This window comes from Micromys minutus, assembly GCF_963924665.1.
Source record: "Micromys minutus genome assembly, chromosome: 3".
Lineage (NCBI taxonomy): Eukaryota > Metazoa > Chordata > Mammalia > Rodentia > Muridae > Micromys > Micromys minutus.
Window position 1 is genome coordinate 74,775,880 of NC_137972.1, and position 16,816 is coordinate 74,792,695.

The 16,816-nt window shown below is 44.1% G+C and overlaps 2 pseudogenes across 2 annotated transcripts; one reads left to right on the top strand and one right to left on the bottom strand.

Annotated features, from left to right (window-relative positions):
* The first annotated feature begins 650 nt into the window (after positions 1-650).
* Positions 651-1,489, top strand: LOC308418943 (surfeit locus protein 6-like; annotated as a pseudogene). Its single transcript has one exon. The product of its transcript is annotated as a surfeit locus protein 6-like (transcript).
* A 1,362-nt stretch (positions 1,490-2,851) lies between these two features.
* LOC308418617 (small ribosomal subunit protein uS2-like) lies at positions 2,852-3,724 on the bottom strand (annotated as a pseudogene). The gene has a single exon. The product of its transcript is annotated as a small ribosomal subunit protein uS2-like (transcript).
* Positions 3,725-16,816: the final 13,092 nt, after the last annotated feature.

A 16,816-nucleotide genomic window follows, 5' to 3' on the forward strand; every position in this document is an offset into this window, starting at 1 on the left:
TCTATGATCCTATAGATTATGCAAAGACGAATGAGGCTACACACACACTTGCAAGACATGGCCTTGAGAAGAAAAAGACCTCCCGCAAAGACTAATAGAATGGAGTGAAAGCAGAATCCATCTTACTGCCCCATCCAAGTAACATCCTTAACGCCCAGGATTGACATCACCTCAGGGTAAAAGGATGAAAAAGATATTTCAAGCCAATGGACCCAATAAGCAAGCTAGAGCCATTTTGATATCTGATAAAAAAAGCTTTAAACCAAAGCTAATCAGAAGTGATAAAGATGGTGCATACTCATCAAAGGGAAAAAAATCCATCAGAAGAACAGGGCAATTGTGAACGTCTATGCCCCAAATACAAGGGCATTTAAGTTTATTAACGAAATGTTTAATAAAAATAAAACAAAAATAAAAATAAGAAGCACAGTTTAAATTAAATATTAATTTAATATAATTAATAAATAATATAATTAATAAAATAAACTATATATTTACTATCACACAGTGATAGTGAGTGACTTCACTACTCCATTTTCACCAATGAATAGGTCATTCAGACAAAAACTAAACAGAGGGGTACCTGCATACATGGTGCTTTCAGTGGTGCTCAGCCACGGGAACCTCTGATTGTAGCCCTGGTTGCCAACATGTCCCCTCTCCTGGACAAGGTTCCCTGTTTGCAGGACTTGGCCAAGAAGATCTGCGTGCAGCCTGGCCCTGAGCGGCAGAGGAGTGAATGGGCTGTGGGAACAAAAGGCCCAGAAGCTGCTGGACCCTTAAAAAAGAAAAGGAAGAAAACAAAAAAGAAGTCTCAGAAGCAGAAGCAGAAAGCTATGGAGCAATCCTGGGTAAGAAGTCTCCTGCCACGTCTAGAACCAAGAAACCAATGGTATCCAAACAAGAGAACTCCAGCTCCCTGGAGTCCCCTGAAGATAGCTAAGGCATAGCACCTGGTTCTGTCTTGCACTGGATTTCCTGCAACAGCGGCTCGGTGAAAACATCTGGATGGCCTGGGGCCAGGGTAGCACCAAGGAGTTGTCTGCTACCACGCTAGAAAAAAAAGCCGGAGAGGGTATGGAAGAAGAGGAAGGGGAAGGAGCTCTGAGCAAAGCAGCAGGTTGCAGAGGCCGAGAAAAAGGAAGAGCCAGTCAAGGCGCCCCCCCCGCCCCCCCCCGCCCTCCCCACCCCTATGGCCTGCAAGGAGCTACAGAAATGGGGCTGATCTTTAATAAGGTTGGCTGACTAAAGAGGAGCCAGCCAGCAAGGCCCAGCGCAAGAAAGAGAAGGGGCAGAAGGTGAAAGGGAACTTGACACCACTGACAGGCAGAAACTACAGGCAGCTGCCGGAAGGGCCGGTTGGAGGAGCTTTGCGGTTCAGGATGCAGGCAAGGCCCAGGAGCTGGAGGCCAAGATGAAGTGGACCAACTTGCTGTACAAGGCTGAGGGTGTGAAGATCAGGGACCACGAAGAAGGCAGCTCAGGCTGAGCGACGGCTACGGAAGGCCTGCCAAGAACGCCTGGGTGCTGCCCCAGGACCTGGGACGCACAGGCCTCTCCTGAGCATCTGCCGGGTTCCTGGCTGTGCACCTTCCCTACCTGGCTTCCGTCCATCTCTCTCCCCCGAGGGTATGGGGTACTAGTGCAGGTCTAGGTCACAGACTGAGCCTCCCGTGTGAGGCTGACATAGTTCTTGCACCCCACAACCATAGTGAGATCGCTGACTATTTGCTAGGATGTTTTAGCAGCGTCATTCAGAGGGATAAAGGGGATCTGAGCCCATGTCTTGTGAGGGGTGTGTCTATGTGTCTGGATATCTGTGTATCTGTGTGTTCTGAACACTCCAGAGTCAGGGGATAGAGGTTGGGGTAAGGTGAGGTACCCCACTGACCCTTTCCTGCCCATTCATATTTCCAGTGGCCATGAGATCAAAAGGTCTTGACTACTTGTTCTTTATCCACTAGTCCTTGGGAGAATCTGATCCAGTCAGGGATGACTGCGCCAGAGCTCACGGGCTGTCTTTAAGGCCAGCCAGAGTCCTTCCTGAGTCCACAGGATGTGCTTGGTCACCTGTGAGCCAGTCGGTGGCTGAGACTTGGGGTTGTGTGTTGCTTAGTTTTATGCCTATTACATAAACAAACTGGAAGACAAAAAAAAAAAAAAACACATATGTTCATATTAATGGATGCAGAGAAGACCTTTGATGAAGTCTCACAGTGTTCATGATCAAAGTCCTGGAGAGATCAGGGCACAAAGGATGTACTTCAACATAATAAAGGCAGTTTACAGCAAACACATAGGCAGTATCTACTTAAATGTAGAGAAGCTCAAAGCAATTCCACTAAAATCAGGCACAAGACAAGGTAGTCCATACTGATTAAATATAGCACTTGAAGTCTTAACTAGAGTAAGAACCAAAGGATCTGAACAGATCTGAAGAGAATTCTCAAGAGAAAACTCGAATGGCCGAGAAACTATGCTCAGCATCCTTAGTTATCAGGGAAAAACAAAAATACTTTGAGATTTCACCCTACCCCCTACTGGGAAGATCTGTAATATAAGTGACAGCTCATGCTGGGGAGGAGGTGGAGTCAGGGACATTCATTCATTGCTGCCCAGAGTGCTAACTTGTACACATTGTCACTGTACAGCAATTCTTCAGGAAGATGGAGTTTGTCTACATCAAGATCCAGTTGTACTACTCTTAGACATATACCCAAAGGATGCTTCATCCTACTACAGAGACACCCACTCAACCATGTTCACTGCCGATGTGTTCATTTTTTTTTCTTTTGGAAACTTTATTTTCCTCCCACCATTTTCCCCTTTCCTCAGGTGTTTGCTGAGCAGCTCAGGACCATTCAGTGGTGGCTCCAACCCACTCAGTAGCCTGCGCCGTAGGAGCTGCTGACCAGTCCTCAGTGGCTGGCTTCGCGCTCCAGACTTCTGTGGGGAACTGCTGGATGGGCACAGAGGGCACCTGCTCACCCTGAGACCAATCAGCCACCTCAGGAGTGAACTCAGGAGCTGGTGCGGTCCATTCACCCTGGAATTCCTCCTTGGTCACAGCCTTCTCAGCAGCAGCCTGTTCCTCCTTCTCAATCTCCTCTGGATCTCTGTAGAAGTAAAGATCAGGCATAACCTCCCATGGGTGCTCACGGGAAATACCTCACATGCGGAGTACCTCCTCGGTCAGCATCCACCACATCACACCCACTGAGTGAGCTCCCTTGTTGTTGCACGGGATGGCAATGTCCACATAGCGCAGGGGAGAGTCTGTGTTACCGAGCAATGGTGGGCTGGTTGACATAAGAGGCTCGGTGAGGGGCTGGTGGTAAGCCCTGGGATCAGTCACCACTAGAAGCCGTGGCTCCCTGAAGGCCGCTTGGATCTGGTTAGGGATGGTCCCAGGTGTGAAGCGGCCAGCAGTTGGAGTGGCTCCTGTGGCAGCAGCAAACTTTAGCACAGCTTGCTGGCCAGTGTTCCTGGAAGAGATGATGCTGACGTCGGCAGGGTTCTCAATGGCTACAATAGAGGGAGCTGCAAGCAACAGCTTCTCCCGGGTCCTCTTCAGACTTATGATGTAGATACCGTCACTTTTCCTTCTGTAGATGTACTGCTCCAACTGAGAGTCAAGGTTGGTGCCACCTAAGTGGGTTCCTGCAGCAAGGAATTTGAGGACATCCTCCTCCTTCATCTGCAGATTGTCAAGGGCTCCAGACATTGTGTAAGTTTCCCTTTTAAGTTACGATGAAAACCAAGAACAATGCCGTATGGACCCGTCCCCGGGTAGCGAGGAAAAGCTGCCGATGTGTTGATAATAGACAGAAACTGGAAACAACCCAGATGTCTGTCAACAGAAGAATGTGTAAAGAAAATGTGGTACATTAACATAATGGAATATTACTCAACCATTAAAAAGTAAAATCATGAAATCCATAGGTAAATAAATGGGACTAGAAAAGAATCATTCTGAGCAAGGATCCATAAAGATAAATATGATATGTAGTTGCTTATATGTGGATCTTATCTGTTAAGTCCTTAATAGGCAAGCTACAATGGTAGACTCATAGAGGTTATAGATAGATTAAGGGACTAGTGGGGAGGCAGAGATCTCCCTAGGGAAGGGAAATAGGATAGTTATGGTTGGATGGGGGTAGTGGGACTGGGATGGCCAGATCAAACAAGGAGGGGGAGGTAAGAGGGGGATGAGGGAGGGAATATGAAAAGAGACAGCTAAAAATTAAGGACCATTTGAGGCGTAGTATGAAAGTCTAACATAGTAGAATCTTTCTAAAACATACACATATATGAAGGTGATCTAAATGAAATTGCCAATTAATGGGAGATAGAGTCCCTACCAAACATCTTTTTCAACAAATGGATCTCCTATACCAGGAATGGGTTACATCGAATTGAATTGATCTAAAGGGATCCCATGGGAACCTTCAGGCAGCCAGGCTGTTGGCAAGGCTATAGTTTGCTCTCCACAAATTGACAGCCAGGCCCTATTGCTAAAGGCAACACCCACACAACTCACTGAACATGTGGAAGTCAGGCTGGCACCGGTCTAGAGCCTTCACCCCTACGGACTAGTGTTCTTGGTGTTGGAAGGTGCTCTGCACTGTAATAAGGGGGAAAGGTAGACATCAACCCAGCTAAACTCCTCAATCTACATGGATGTTCTGGCTCAATGCAGGGGACCAAATGCTACCATTCTACTAAAGAAACATTGCAACAAAATGACTCCTAATGACATTCTTCTATACTCGTAGATCGGTGCCTTGCTCAGCATCATCAGAGATGTTTTCTCCTGCAGCAAACGAGAACAAATACAGAGACCCACACAGCCGGACAGTATGCAGAGAAAGAGCGCAGCATGCTCAGCCCTAAATGGGATGTCTTAATCAAACACTTCTCCCCAGGGCTTCGGGAACCATGTGGAAGAGGAGACTGATTTTGTAAGAGGCAGAGGTGGGCAGGGGATGGAGGACACCAAGGAAACAAAGCGTTATAAACACAGCATGATGGGACCAGTTTGCACATGAGCTCACAGAGACGGAGGCAGCATGCGCAGGTCCTACTTGGGTCTGCACCAGATGGGGTTCTAGAACTGAAAGTGGACAATGCAAATGAAACTTAGTTCTAAAGTGTAGGCTGCCTGCCTAGCAGTAGATGGCCAAGAGAAAATGAACTCAGAGGCAGCATTGGAAGTCCTCCTCTCATAAGATCATGTCGGGGCCTTTTCTTACCTTTATTTTATTTTTTATTTCTATCGTTACTGTATAGGTCCTTTGTCTGTATATTATGGCTTCTGGTTTTATGTTTTTACCAGGTTCTTGAGTGTGCAAACAAATGTATCTCGGTATATGTATATATATATATATATATATATATATATATATATATATATATATATATATATGTATGTATGTATGTATATATATATGTACACACACACACACACACACATACACATTTCTTGTGCCTGTTCTTGGGCTTCTTTTTCTGTGTGTTCACTCTATTCTGATTTGTTAGTTTTTGTTTTATATTGTTATATTATTCATTAGAGGTCTGTTTATTTTCTAATGAGAAACAGAAAGAAGGAAGGTCTGGAGGAGGTGACATGGGGAGAAACTGGGAGGAGTAGTCTGAGGAGAAACCATAACCAGAATGTATGAAAATGATCTATCTTCTTTTCTTAAAATAAAAATATTTATCTTTTTCAATCTATTTCAAGTCCAGTTTCTCCTCACTGTACTCCTCCTAGTCCCTCCCAATACTTCTGGTCCCTGCTCCCACCTCCCCTTTCCTCAAGCTTCACTGCTGTTTTCCTTCAGAAAAGAGCAGATTTCCCAGGGATATCTGTTTGCTGAACAGAGCAAAACAAGAAACAAGAGGAGGCACAAACCCTCATATCCATTCTGGGCAAGGCAACCCAGGATGAGGAAACGGGTCCCAAGAGCAGACAAGAGTCAGAGACATCCCCACTCCCACTATTAGGAGTCTCCCCCCCAAAAAACCCTCCAGGTTAATAACTGTAACATATGCAGAGGTCTCAGCTCAGACCCGTGCAGGCACTGGGAGCCTCTGTGAGTCCTACTGAGCTCTACTTAGTTGATGTCTGTGTGCCATGTTCTTCTGGTACCCTCAGCCCCCTGGCTCCTATATTTCTTCCTCCTCCTCTTCCACAGGGTTCCCAGGCTTCAAGAGGAGGTATCTTATGGAGGTCTTCAATTTGGGCTCTCCCTTGGCTTAATGTTTGGCTGTGGCTCTCTGCATCTAACCTCTTTCATGATGATTGGTCTAAGGACTGATCTGAACTGCTGGCGGTCTCAAGTCTATTTTCTTTCTCTCTTCTTCTTCAACTTGATTAATTAATTAAGTATAGTGTTCTGCCTGCAGTATGCCTGCAGGCCCGAAGAAAGCACCAGATCTTTTTACAGATGGTTTTGAGCCACCCTGTGGTTGCTGGGAATTGAACTCAGGACCTCAGAAGAGCAGCTAGTGCTCTTAACCTGAGTCATCTGTCTAGCCTCTCAAATCTATTTTCAATACAAGGAAAAAAAAAACCCTACAATGATGTAATAGCTATTCTTGGTTGCCAATTGGAACACACCTGGAATGAACTAAATCCAGAAATGGGGATGGGGGGATCCACACCTGTGAGCAATTTTTTTGTTTGGTTGGAAGAGGGTGGATCCACTTCTGGTCTAGACATTTCAGGTAGGAAGACACGTATGAACCTTTGATTTAGATTTTGGGGCAGGAAGATACACACCTATAATCCAGATCTTGAGGTGGGAAGACACACCTTTGATCTGGGTCACACCTTCTGTTGGAAGCTTATAGAAGGCTTTTTTTTCTGCTTGCTCTTACTGTGCTAGCACGTTCCTTCCTTCACTTTGGGACTTCACTGTCTATTGACGACCACCTGAGACATCCAACCTCATGTACTGAACAGTTTCTGGATTCTTGGACTTTCTGTACATGGCCAGCCCCTGTTAGGTTAATTGGACTATAGCCTGTAAGTCATCTCAATAAATCCCCATATATATATATATATATATATTCATTCTATAAGTTTTCCTATGTTAGAGAACTTTGACAAATACAAATGAGAAAAAGAAAAAAGAAAGAAACATTCCTTCTAGGAGGGAGGAAATAGGCTCACAAGACCCAGAAGGTTCACAAAATAAGACTGACTTGATTTCCTACTTAGATTTGTCTCGAAAATGGAGGACCTGAAAATATGAGATAAAATTCACCCTTTCTTTTCCAAGTGGCTTTTGGTCAGAGTGACTTATAGAACATGGCCCAACACTCAGCATAGGAAAAAAAAAAAAAAAAAAAAAAAAAAAAAAAAAAAAAAAAAGCAAACAAACCAACCAAACAAAAAAACCCAAACCAGACAACCGTATTACCTCCTCCACAGCTCACGGAGTTTCATGGAAGGTTGTGGGAAGAATAGAAGAAGCAGAAGAAAGGGAGGAGTGTTGTGTGGCCATGTCCTCTGAGTTGAAATAATTCTTCTCTGAGGAAGGAGGCTCAGAAACCTTAGGCAGCTCATGAAACTTAGAAAACACAGAAAGCCCAGGTTACAAGATTCTCAGAGCTATAAAAGTGATAAACAACCTCTGGGAGAGCAAACTCTTCTGTGAAGCTGCTTGCAAATTGGACTGGACTGCCAAGGATACAGCTTTTCTGAGTCATTGCCCACGCTGTATAGATTCTTCAGCCGCCTTCACATTACCTGTGCTCCAAATAAACTGCCTAGTTCCAAAACAACGATGATGATATCAATTATCAACTTGGTAGGGCCTGGAATCACCCAGGGAGCAAGCTTCTGAACACATCCACGAGGAGTTTCCAGGTAGGATTAAGTGAGGTGAGAACACCAATCCTAAATGAAGGCGGCACCATTCCACGGCTTCGGTCCTGAGACTGGTTGAGAAAGGAGATATTGTGCAGAACAGCACTGTTCACTTCTGCTTTCTGACCTCCATACAGTGTAGCCAGCTGCAAACACAAAGAAAGGGTAACTCTGAGCTGTGAGCCAAAAGAAATTCCCTCTCCTTTAAGCCATTTCTGTCAGACACCTAGTCACCATGACTTAAAAGGAATCAGCTGATGCTGAGATTTGTCATAGAGGTCAGAGGGGCTCCAGAGGGCAGTTCAGCTGGAAGATTAAGCTCTGAGTGCCAGGAGCCAGCAGTGGGGATTGTTGGAACCAGCCTACCACCATGATTCGGTGATCTAGGTGTTGGTGTAACAGTAGCTAAGAGAGATATATGTGACCCCAGATAGATGGGGGACAGCCATGAAAGGCCTCAAGTGCAGCTGGGAATGCTAAAAGGCTTCAGTCCATGACAAAGATCTGATTGTCTTATCAATAGCTGATGCTCTCCTATGAGAAGAAAAGATGGCTCTCAATGGCTGTGACAGCATCAGGAGCTGCTCCAGAGCTCATGGCTGCAGTTCTGGGTACAAAGGTGATTGGAATGTCACCAGGCAACCAGGCTCAGACTGTCCTGCAGAGCTCTGTTGACAGCTGAGTGAATACCTCATTCCTTACCACCTCTGAGTTGGAAACTGAAGACCTGGCCTGACAGCATGGGCTTTCATCCTCTCTCCCTCCAGGTTTGAAAGCTCTTTCCAGACCAGCATGCACACACATTCTGTAATTAGGATCCACAAGCAGGGTGTGAAGGCTTCACACAGTGAGACTCCTTAGGTATTTACCTTATCAAAGGAGGATGAGGAGAACAGCTACTCTCAAGGCTGGTGGGAGTCAGACTCCTGAGCTTCTCCCTTGCAGGGAGCTTACAGAGGCTTCCTCCATTGCTGCAGCCTCTGAGGTTGCTCAACTTGCAACCTGTGATGGTTTATATATGCTCAGCCCAGGGAGTGGCACTATTAGAAGGTGTGGCCCTGTTTTGAGTAGGTGTGGCCTTTTTGGAGTAGGCGTGGCCTTTTTGGAGTAGGCGTGGCACTGTGGGTGTGGGCTTTAAGACCCTCATCCTAATTGCCTGGAAGCCAGTATTCTGCTAGCAGCTTCCAGATGAAGATGTAGAATTTTCAGCTCCTCCTGCACCATGCCTGCTGGGACACTGCCATGCTCTCACCTAGATGATAATGGACTGAACCCCTGCACCTGTAAGCCAGCCCCAATTAAATGTTGTCTTTATAAGAGTTGCATTGGTCATGGTATCTGTTCACAGCAGTAAAATCCTAAGACACAACCAAAGGCAGGGTACTCATTCCTGCCTTAGCCTCCAAGACTCTATGTGTCTGCTACAGATGGGAATCCATTCCTATGGCTGTTTCTTGGTCTTCATGATCCAGTTTTTAGAGCCCATACCTCCAGCCTTTGAGACCTGTTGTTCCAGAGGTTAATAGAAATCATTAACACTTAATGTCCCAAAATTCGTTGGCAAGCTCTGTTAGTATCCTGTTAGTATTAACTTTAAAAATTTCACTGTTCTATTTGGCATTCCTATGTGTGGTGACTTGTTTTCTCATTTAAACCGTTAATCCAAAGTTTAATAAGGTTCTCTTTGTTATTCGCTCTTTATTGTCTATCCACTTCATTCTTGGAGGGGACAAGACAAGAACTCTTACTGGAGACAGCAAATCCACTGCTTTGTTGATGACCAAGAATTGAGTTCACTGGTATGACTAAGCCTGACTGTGTGGTTCTTGAGTCTTTAGAACTCAAGGTTTATGGATGGGAGGATTTTGTGTGACTTTGATGGAAGTTCAGAAGACCAGAAAAGGAAAAGCAGACAGTAGAGGCTGTGTCTGTGAGATTTCAACTGGAAATGTGGACTCTCTTGGGAACTGGACAACATGATATTTGAGGGCCAATTCAGAAGCAATAGACTAGCCACATTGTAGCAGTACACCAGCAGTAAACTCATTAAGTCGGTGGAGGGAATTTCAAGATGACAGTATTCTGGGTATAGCATAGTTGTTGCTAGCTGCTTCGAGTAAGGCTTACGGTGAGCATCAGGAGAAGGCAGCAAGGAAGGATCCAAAATCATGCAGCTCTCGTGGACATGACTGGAGTTGACAGAGACTTGCTGACGGTACAGTGAGAGTATTAAAGGGTTGGCACCATTAAAGAAACACTGCCAATTCAAGCTCTCACTTCCACAATCTCAGAGCCAGCAGTCATGACTTCCCTTCTATAGTGGCCTGGAGCCTGTAAACTCTTTAGTTTACCAATCTTCCTTCTCTTAAGTTGCTTCTGTCAGGTAGCTGGTCACAGAAATGAGGACAGTAACTAATACAGTAGCTCAGGCTAACCTTGAACTAACTATGAAGACCAGGCTCTCCTCAAACTGTGATCCTCCTGCCGTTGTCTTCCAAGTGCTAGATCATAAGCATGTGGCACTCATTGCTCATGGCCTTCCATTGGCCAACTTGAGTTACCCTGCAGAAGTTAGGTCCAGTTCTTCCTTCTAACCCATGCTCCCAGAAATAAGACTTAGACGCAAAATACCTTGGTCAAATTGCTAGGGTTCTCTCTTATTAGATCGTAATTTAAACCATCCCATTTATTCTAATCTACATTCTGTCACATGACTGGTTACCTGTGCTCAGGTACCATGTGCCTATCCCTTTACATATTCTGGGGTGAATCTCCCATGTCTGGATCTCTCCCAGAATTCATCTGTTCCAGATGCCCCACCTTTTTTGTTTTTCTACCCTTTTCTATAGTGGATAGATTTTTTTAATTGACAATCTCAGAGCCAGATTAATCTGGAGATATTCAGACAACAGAGATTGGACTTGCCTCAAGGAAACTTATATCACACTAATCAGCAGGAAGAAGTCTAAAGAGGTCTAAGTCCTCTTTCTTCTCTAACCTTTCTATATTACACAGCAAGACTCTATTTAGGAAATAAACCCAAAATCCAACCAGAATGTTGACAACCTCTAAGAGTTTTTGTTTATGTAGTTTACATATCAATATTGGTGGTATTTTAGTTTAAATATATTATCTTACCACTTGGGAGATTGAGGCAGGAGAATTGTCATGAGTTTGAGGGTAGCCCAGGCTGAGAGTATTTGTAGGGAGAACTGTATCTACAATTGAGGACCTCAACAATAAAGGAACAACAGCAAGCCCTGCAAACTCTCTAGTTTACCAATCTTCCTTCCCTTAAGTTGCTTCTGTCAGGTAACTGGTCACAGAAATGAGGACAGTAACCAATATTTTGCTCAGGGGCAAAATAGAAAAAGAAATTAAAACACAGAAGTATTTAAAATGTTTATTAACTCATTAAACTAGGTCATTGTACCAATATAGCATTGTGGTAGTTTGAATCTGAGAATGGCCCTCATAGGCTCATATGTTTGAATGCTTGGGCCATAGTTGGTGGAACTGTTTGGGAAGGATTAAGAGGTGTGGCCTTGCTAGAGGAAATCTGTCACTGGGAGTGGTATCTGAGGTTTTCAAATGTTCATGCAATTCCAGCTCTCTACCCCAGGCTTGTGGATCAGATGTAAGTTTTCAGCTGTAGTGCAAATTTTTGTTTCTTTAAAAATTCACTTATGTTATATGAATATGTTTTTGTTTTAATCCCCGGTGTGGGATATGGAGCTGCTTCAGATTGTCCACAGCTGCTCACTATGATTGTCTTGTCCTCTAGGAGGGATGTGATGATGTGATTTTTGTCAGCTGTAGGTAGTTTATGTTTGGAATTCTGGGGATTCTTGAGAGGCTATGAATACAAGACCCTGAGAGAACCTGAGTCGGCTGCTGCTCCGTCCCCCCCCCCCCCACTCCACACCCAATTCCCCTTTGCTGCTGCTTTTGCTATTGCTGGATTGTTGATTGGAGATATTCAGACAACAGAGATTGGATTTGCCTCAAGGAAACTTATATCACACTAATCAGCAGGAAGAAGTCTAAAGAGGTCTAAGCCCCCTTTCTTCTCTAACCTTTCTGTTCTACGTAGTGTTGGGGATTGGAAGGCATTGGGGTGGAGTAAGGGTTGGAAGGGTGGTAGATAATAGACCCCCCATTAGCCTGAAAATAATGCCAACACTCAGCTGCTGCTCCAGCGCCATGTCTACTCACCTGCTGCTGTGCTCCCATGATAGCCTTACTTTCACACTCTGGAACTGTAGGCAAGTTCCCAGTTAAATGCTTTCTTTTATAAATTGTCCTGGACATGTTTTCTCTTCATAGTAGTGAAAAAGTAACCAAGACAAGCAGATGTTATTAACATCAATAAGAAATTAAAAACAATAACTACTTTCCCAAACAACAACAACAACAACAACAACAAAACCACGGACAGGCATGGCTTTGCTAGACATGTTTTTCTGAAAATATCTTCTTTATTGTTTGGCTTCATGGAAAATATCTGTAGCCTCATATTTGTGTTTGCATTTAATATGTCATTGTGATTTTTTTTTGTTTTGAAACAAGAATAAAAAGAAATCCAGTCTTGATGTGATATAACAAGAAGAGGGACAAACACTTTTACAGTCTTTTCAGATGGTTGTGGACACTCTTCTTTGATACTGTACAGAAATGCACAAGTAGTTTTTTAGAGGTTAGTTACAGTATAAAAAAAACAAAGCATAGCATAGCTTTACATTTTGATTCATCACAATCAATCTGCCTTAGGCTGTGCTCTGGGTCACATGCCTTTAATTTCAGCACTAGGGAGGCAGAAGCAGATGGATCTCTGTGTGTTTGAGACCAGATTGGTCTACATAGTAATTTCTAGGCCAGGAAAGCTACATACTGAGATTATTAACAACAACAACAACAACAACAACAACAACAACAACACCACAAACAACTAACAACCAAACAAAAAATCAAAAACCAAAACCCCAAATCAAACCTCACCACCTAATAAAAACCAAGAAGAAAAGTATCTGTCTTAACGAATAGGAGACTCAGAAATAAACCCTCATGACTACACCATAGCCACCGGGTTTTGACAAATGGCCCAAAATCTTACCCTGGAAAATGAGACAGCCTCTTAAGTGCATGGTGTTGTGAAAGTTGAGTGTCCAACTGCCAAAGAACGGCATGAAATCTGTATCTTTTCGCCTCCATACAAACCACCTCGAGGGGTGGGGAGATGGCTCAATAGTTCAGAGCAGTTTCTGCTCTTGCAGAGGAGCCAATTTGATTCCTAGCACCCACACAGTGGCTCACAGCCACACACAGCCCCGTTCCATGGGAATCCAAGAGGCACATATATTGTGCACATACATGTAAGCAGGGAAGACATTCATAAACACAAAAAGTAATTTCAATAAATCAAAAAAATTTAAAAAGAGGCAAGGAAAGATGGCTCAGCAGTTAAAAGCACTCACCCTTGCAGAGGACCCGGGTCCAGTTCCCAGCACCCACATGGTGTGGATCACAGCTGTCCATATTTGAGGGGGTCAGATGCCCTCTTCTGACCTTTGTGGGTATCAAACACACACATGGTGGACTTCCATCCATTCATAAAAATAAAATGAAGAGATCTAATAAAAAGTGTAAAAAACCCCAAACAAACCAACTCTGCATGGACCAAGGACTTTAACACAAAGGCAGAAACACTGAATCATGCAGAAAACTCTTCAAGATATAGATATAGGCTAAACCTTTCTGCTAATAACTCTAGCAGTGTAGTGTGTACACCAAAAATTGACAAACGGGATTACCTGAAACTGAAAGGCTCCTGCACATCAAAGGAAACAACTGGCAGAGTGGAGAGAGAGAGAGAGAGAGAGAGAGAGAGAGAGAGAGAGAGAGAGAGAGAGAGAGAGAGAGAAAGAGAGAGCATGCATGCCTACAGCCTTGGAAAGAACGTTTGCTAGCTGTACTTCAGACAAGGGGTGAATGACTAGCATATATAAAGTAAGACCAAAAAACACCCCCAAATCTTCCTATCAATAAGTGAGAATAAACTGTAATTTTCAAAAAAAAAAAAAAAAAAAAAAAACAAAAAAAAAAAAAAAACAAACAAACAAACAAAAAAAACCCAAAAAACCCCAAAAACCAAAAAAACCAAAAACCAAAATGGTCAACAATATTTTAAACGGTGTGTAACATCACTCCCTATCATGAAAATGCAAATCTAAACTACTCCGAGACTCCATATAATGCCAGTGAGAATGGTAACATCAAAGAAGCAAGTGGCAACAAAGAGTGTTGAGGATACCGGGAACAAGGAATTCTTGTTCATAGCGTCGGTCATGCAACTTGTATTCACTATGGAAATCATCATGGAGGTTTCTCAAACAACAACCAGCCAAAGCCCCCAACCACCACCACTGCATCTAAAGACAGAATTACCCTCTGGACCACTAATGGGCACAGATCCAAAGACTCTGGCTCTCTTGCTCTTCAACATCCATGTTCATTGCTCCGCTGTTCACAAAAGTAGGAACTGGGGTTAGCTTCGGCATCAAGTGACGAATGGGTGAAGAAAATATGGCATACATATGCAATGGAATTTGTTAAAAAGGTTAAGAAATTTATTAGTCCTCCCCCGTGTGTGCGTGTGTGCGTGTGTGCGTGCGTGTGTGTGTGTGTGTGTGTGTGTGTGTGTGTGTACGCGCGTGCGCACATGCACGAGAGAGAGAGAGAGAGCTACAGTGCGCAGGCAGAGGTTAGAGAACAACTTTTGGGAGTTGATTCCCTCTTTCCACTGAAGGATTTGGTCCCCATATATTTGAATGTTTGGAAGACTCTTTAGGAAGGACTAGGAGGTGTGGTTTTCCTGGAGTAGGCGTGGCCTTGTTGGAGGTGTGTGACTGGGGCTTTGAGATTGATTTCTAAAGCTCCTGCCAGTTCCAGTCTCTTTCTGTCACCATCTTGTGGATCCATTGTAAGTCCTCAGCTAATGCTCCCGTGCTGTGACCGCCTGCCACCACGCTCCCTACCACAGTGATCCTGAGCTTACTCTCCGAGACTGTCGGCAGACCGCCAATCAGAAGCTTTCTTCTGAAGCTGCTTAGGTCTTGCTGTCTTTTCACAGCAACAGAACAGCCACTAAGGCTCCATTGGTCGGGGCTGACGAGTGACAGCACTTCTCTAGCAAGCTCGTAAAAGCCTGGCTTCTTTCCGAGCACATATGTACCCACTCTTTCGGTCTGCATTCCTTTGGACCTTCACTCCTTACAAGTAATTCCTAACAATGTGCGTCTTCCACTCAGAAAAAAACAAAAAAAACAAAAAACAAAAACAACAACAACAACAAAAAAAAAACTAGTGTGTTGATTTAAACAGATCTTCCAAATTTTGACGTCTTCCATCATAAAACCCCCACGACTTCATAGCCTCTAAGGCATTAACTCTGGATGTCACAGTCTTGTAATTTGGTACTTGGGAGATGTTCCCGCAGGATAGAAGCATGAACTATAAACTACACAGAGGAGCTGGAGCGATAGGTAGCGGCAGCTGAGAGCAGTTGTTGCTCTTGCAGCGGGTCTGAGCTCATTTCCCAGGATCCTCGTGGTGGTTTATTCTGGTTACGGTTTATACAACACTGTCTTCTGCTCTCCGTGGGCACCAAGCCTGTACATGGAACATGCCCATACATGCAACGGAAACACCCAAACACACACACACACACACACACACACACACACACACACACACACACACACATACATACACACACTATTTGTTTGTGGCTCCAAAACTGCACACTTGCTTTTCCCTCAAGTTCTAGTTCTCAGTGTGAGGGAGAAGTGATTCATTAATTCTTATTTTGTCAAATATAATGGCAACCTGCCCTGCTCTCCAGGGACAAGGGGATTCTGGAGTGAGGTTGGCTCTATGTCAGTGTCTGTGTGAAGCATGGCTTTGGAGAGATACCCAGCGTCCTTAGGCCTTGCCTTGAGTCTTGATGTCACCTTTGTTGATACTGGTCCAACTGTCAACTCAATAAAAAAGGAAAACCCCACTTCATCGCCACTCAAGAATTATTCCTTACTCTGAAGATTCCCTGAAAGGGCATCAGGGATCCCAGTGGTCTATAGACCATGCCTCTAGTGGACAATAGTCCTGGAGGCAGCCTAACCTGTGTCTGATAACCCTTGTTATTCTTTAAAGATTTATTTTATGTATACGAGTACACTCTGGCTGTCATCAGACACAGAAAAATCTGGCATCAGATCCCATTACAGATGATTGTGAGCCACCATGTGGTTGCTGGGAATTGAACTCAGGACCTCTGGAAGAGCATCCAGTGCTCTTAACCGCTGAGCCATCTCTCCAGCCTCTTTAAACATGGGTTAAAACATTTTGGTCCAAAATGCTTTAGGGACTCTACTATGGGGCAATTTGTACATGAGCCTTAATCAGGAAGAATGATAGATCCAAAAGTTTTACTTTATTAAAATAGTTTGACACTTACACTTTCTCTAATCTTAGTGCCCCTTTAGTTGAAGTCAACTAATCACATCTACAGCTCATAAAGTGTGGCAAAGGGAGAGAATGCTAATATTATTTTTATTTATTTGTATGTTCTTGTGCCTTTTTCTCTGTGTGCGCACACGTACCCCCTGTGTGCAGTGCCTGAGAAGGCCACAAGAGGGCACTGGATCACCTGGAAGTAGAGTTGTAAGCGCCCTGATGTGGGTTCTAGGAACTGGACCAATGTCCTCTGCAGCCTCACTTCTCTGGCCCCATTTTATGGATGTTCTCAGTGACCTTATGCTCGGCGCTGTTATTTTTTCTTAAGATGTTAAGAACGTGGTATTCACCAGTTAAATCCTTACTGGCCAAGGACGCTCAATGGTCAACTTCCATTCTGGTTGAGAGGCTTTACATTGGGAACACCTTTGC